This window comes from Ischnura elegans, chromosome 13, assembly GCF_921293095.1.
Source record: "Ischnura elegans chromosome 13, ioIscEleg1.1, whole genome shotgun sequence".
Taxonomy (NCBI): Eukaryota; Metazoa; Arthropoda; class Insecta; order Odonata; family Coenagrionidae; genus Ischnura; species Ischnura elegans.
Window position 1 is genome coordinate 1,649,705 of NC_060258.1, and position 5,354 is coordinate 1,655,058.

The following is a 5,354-nucleotide window of genomic DNA, read 5'->3' on the forward strand; positions in this document are numbered from 1 at the left end:
GCCACCGATTTACCTGCACGTTTGCTCCCCTATGCCACCTCAACTTCTACCATGATTGGGTCAATAAGTCGTAAAATTCAAACCAACATTGATAACTGGGGCAAGTGCACAGTGAAGACACACGAAATAATCATTACATCCTACATAAATCGAAACAAAATTATAAATATGCAACTGATTTCTCCTTCTGTATACACAAATCTTCGCGCGTAAACGAAGGCATTGCGGAGCGTAGCCAATAACAACAAAAGTAGTAAGGGAAACTATGCCTCGAGAAGCAGAAGTGGTGTCACAAAGTTTATCTTAAAACTTTTGAAAGAGACTTTACATGCGTCCTAAACTTTGGGTGGTACGGCACAACTCGCAGTTTCATTTCAGATCCATTAACTAATGTGAAAATAAAAAAAACGAACACGGATGGGTTGCTAATGTGATATTAATAATAATAAATATCAAAATTGGTAACAATTGAACATGCATGGCACCAACGGATTGCACGAGGCAAAAATCGCAGAAGGATCGCCTCAAACCACTCGGCCACGCTTCTGTCTGTGATCAGGCGAAGACTCAAGAGAATTCAGGGTACTCGATTTATTTAAGTGCGAATATCTCTCGGGCCCGGGCCTGTGTGGAATAAAGCCGCGAAGCTTTGATCTCATTGCCTGTATAGTTTCTGAAAACAACATCGTCATTCATATCCGTAACATCACTCTCGCAATTTCTCCTTGATGTTTTTCTTTGCCTCATTTTCGATTTTGTATAATTGTCGTACATTTATAGCATTTTCTCACAGCTAAGACCAGCATTACTCGCTTCCCTTGAGCTTGCATGTCTCTTTGTCGCTTCGGATCTTTGCGGAAGTTACCATTGTACCATTTCGTATCGGCATTCAAACACTTGAACTTACTTGGTGTAGTATTATTCACGGCCTCTTGCATGATGTTAACTCATTTGTTTCACGCGTCCAACCCCAAGGTTAAGAGGGGTGACTTTGAAATTAGTGGTGGTAGTATGGTAAGTGGAGGAGGTGACCGACAGCTGAGGTCATTTGCGCCATGAGGGAGGGGTATGGAAGGAAGGGTGGAGAGAAACCCGGCGTTGGCATTCAGGGGCGCAGCTAGGAATTAAGACTGGGGGGGAGGTTTAGGTGCAACTAATACCGGGGTGTGTGAGGGTATGGAATACCCGTCAGGATAAGCGGTAGGGGCGAGATTAATGCCCAGAAGATTTTTTTAAAATATTTTACTTTTTTTGCTTAAATTATGATTAGACATCATATCTGATGCGGGAAAAAATGTTTAAAAAAATCTCTAACATTTGCATAGTACTTAATCCTATACGTATCTTAAGATACGTCTGGGCACTTAAGGGGTCAAAAAAATTTACATTATCATTTAATTGTGTTAATGCACGTTTTTGCTATATAATTCATTACTAATGCCTTCATCAGTAGTTTTTTAATATAGTAATGAAGTAATTATAGTGAATTTGAATTTTTGTGCATCAAATAATATTGTGTTGAGTATAATTTTATTAAATGACTTTCCTAAACTTTGAATGTGACTTGATTAGTTTTCGTTACGATACAAGTATAAGTAGCTCAAGATATCTTTTGCGCCCCCCTTGAAAATTTTTTCTGTTTCCGCTACTGTGCCAGGATAGGCTACTTGATACAGCGAGCATTTGCGCCTCCAGAAATTCAATACTGATTCATTTTATGCTTCCAATGAAGGTAATTTACCACAATTCAAATGAGGATACACCACAATTCTGAGAAAATACCTGTTTTTGCGGTATTTGCCTAGTTGTTCAATATCATACTTAATGAAATGGCAAAAATATAAAATTGTCTTCAAGCTATCACATAATTAGGCTTATAAAATAATTATTTATTTATTTAATCAATAAATAAAATGAAACATACCTACAAGTCAAAACTTGAATTTTTAGTGCCACAAGTGCCCAGACGTATCTTCAGGTACGTCAAAACTTTACTGATTAGTTTTGTAATGAGCTTGAAAGAAAAATAAATTTTTTATACAGATAATATTCCTTATACATTTAAGATAAAACAGGTAAAAACTGGATTCAGATAACTAAAATACTTTATACGAAAATTAAATGTTTACATGACCATAGCGTAGCGATTTCAGAGTAGTTCATGATCAGCCATGTGAAATTAAGCATAAAAATGGCAAATATAGGCTAAAATAATCTAAATCGCTTGTATACCATTTGAAGACTTTCTTTTGTCATATTACATAAATAAATTGCGTAAACAGCATACTTAAGAGTATTTAGGAATTTTTAAAGTATGACGTATCTAAAGATACGTCTGGGCATTAATGGGTTAATAACACTGGACGGCATGAAAATCGGCCCTGACACCATTCCTACTGATTTAAATTGCTAAAATGATCTCCTTAACTCGAATATGAAATCCGTTTTTCTCCATCACACACCATTATCGGGGGAGCTACACCCTCCAATTTTTAGCTCTTTTCGGTCATTTGGAGGAATAAAAAGGATTATTTTCGCATTTAAATTTTTTCTAGGGGTTTTGAGGGGTGAAAAATCCTTAAAAAATAATATTTTTGGTAAATATGTAGATTTAGGGTGAATTATACTCCGTAAAATGTGATACAACGCATTAAAAATTATCAATTATGCCATTTTTCGTAAATTTTCACGTTGATTTTTTTAAATTTTACTTTATTTCGCATTTTTTTAAAATGTCCAGCTTCCATTTCACATCATCTCCCCGAATGAAAAAAAACATTTAACAACAAGCAACAGCAGTAACCATTAAAATATTTTGCTCCATAAAATTTCAATAGTAAATAAAATATGTAGCAATAGCTCGGAAGATTCACTTCACTACGCTGGCCTTTTCAGTGCCTTTCTCGCTCAGGCTTGGACGGCAATTCTCTTGCTCTGGAAACTAAGAAATGGAAAAGTAATACTTTATAATTCCACGAAAAATATAAATTGAGATTTTATATTCTCGATGGAGTCAAAAAGTATTTTTTCTCCTCAATCATGGAGTTCCACAATGTATCAGCGTCCCAAATCAATTATGCATATTGAAGTTGTCGTCATCTTCGGTATACCTCTAGCGATCACAGAGTCAACTCTTTCGGTGTTCTGGACATGGATCCTTTTTAACTAGTAGCTTAAATTGTCCAAAACAGTAGTTGTTGTTTTACTCCGGATTTTTCCAAGTGAATGTCAGTATGTGGGCTTGATTTGTGATCATTACCGTGATTTAATGTGTAATTACGTTGCGCGTGTGTAAAAATCATCCTCATCGCTTTTACTAAGTTTGCGATGAATTGATTTAAACATCCTCACAATAAACTCTTTCTTCAATTCTTAAAACTGCTTATAAATTTTACTCTGGCTGCGAAATTGGTGGTCAGGGCTAGGATTAAGCTCCAAGTGTTTGCTGCACCACTTGTTACGGTAAGTTGACCAATCTCTTAGAAAAGGGCATAAAAATCTTTTCCCGTGGGACAAGACAGTCAACGCTGGAATTAATTTTTACGTAAGATGAAGGCTTGGTTGTTTACTTTAATTAAATGCATTGTTGATAGAAATGATCCTATGTGACCAGAAAATGGAGACTGTTTATGAATTCGTCAAGGACAAGCTTGAAAGTGGTCCTAATGGTTAATGGGAATGAGTGATCTTCTGCCCAACCTGCATACTTTGCTGATATGAAGGGTACGTGCGGAAATATCAGCCGAATCCCTGAAAATACTAATTATCGTGATTATAGTTGGTAAGTTTGCGCTGATCTGAACGTTTTCGCTCTACCCAAGGGACGGTATTCAAGATAAACAAAATACTGCTGATTCCTTTGTGAATACAACAGCTGCGCCCGAGAAAACATTATATCTTACGGAAATTTTATTTTTCTCTTTGTGGATGCGTGTGTGGTATTAAGAGCACCAGCGTAGACGCGTACCTTCTGAACTGTTGGCACACATTTCCATTATTTTTTCCATGACTTTTTATTAAGTATTTTTACTATTGCTGGTATAAGCTGTTGATATATGTTTCATCATTTTGGGATATTTTGGATAGGGGAAGATGAAATGGGAGCTGAAATATGAAGAAAATAAGTGATGCAATTGCGAAAAAAGGGAAAGGTTGTTAATTTTTATTGTTTTTTTTTAATCATTAACGGAAACTAATCTCCCCAAATCTACATCCTTACCACTTATTATTATTTCTTATAACTTTTCACCTCTCAAAAGCCAATAATGAAGTATAAATGCTAATAATATCCTTTTCCTCCAAAATATTGCAAAAGTGATGAAAATTAGAGGGGGGCTTCCCCCCAAAAATGGAGGGTGATGGAGGGAAAAGATGTCGTATTTGGATTCAGGAGGTCATTTTACATATGAATCAGCAGGAATGGTGTCAGTGTTCCAGAAAAAAATAATTTTATTGCCGTCCAGTGTGACTAGCGGAATTTTAAGATGAACGGTTCAAAATGGTGAGTTTTACGGCTTTGTGGGGAATATTTTACTAAGCCTTACACTATTCTATTAGTTATATCAATACAAGTAAGTAAAATGGATTAAACTTAAAAATTTCTCTGAGCTCTGGGGGGGGGGGTTATCCCCCAAAACCCCCCCTCGCTGCGCCACTGGCCACAACCTCAGTATTTAGCAATTTATTTGGTAGTTTTTCTTTTAATGGGAGGAATTCGGGTAAGTAAAATTTATAATCGATAGATAATGGGATCAATATCATTCGGGACAGAGTTTATCAGGACGGTAATCCGGTGGAAAATAGGACAGTTAATTATTAGTAGTGTGGGCATGGTTTTGTACTGAGATGTAGACTTTTCTAAATACTAGGTTTTCAAAGTCAAATGTAAAAAAATTCTGAGAAAACATGGCACACTGAGAAATAACAATAACAAATATTATTGGAAAAATTTACAGGTGACGGCCGCGTTGATTCCTTTTAGCGGACAAAATGAACCAAGTGGCCTTAACCCGGAAAAAAATTATCCATTGCATCACCGTGGAAGACTCCGTGCCAATAAAGATATTTAACGGAATGAGAGTCTGTCTTTTACTGTAATTTAGAATACAAACTTATTCTTTAATATTATTCCGGGGCTATTTTTATTTATAAAAGCGGGATTTTAAACAACCAGACTCACCCATTGGTTGATGAAGGGTAAACGCTTTCCTGGCGTTCAGCCTGTGCCCCCTGGCCTCTTGTCAGTGTATTTACAGCTGCATCCACTACCTCCGGAGTGTGCAGAGGATGTTCGCTTCAACTATGAAATCATTATCCACAGAGGATGATTCCTCCTTGGTTTTTGAAGATACCAA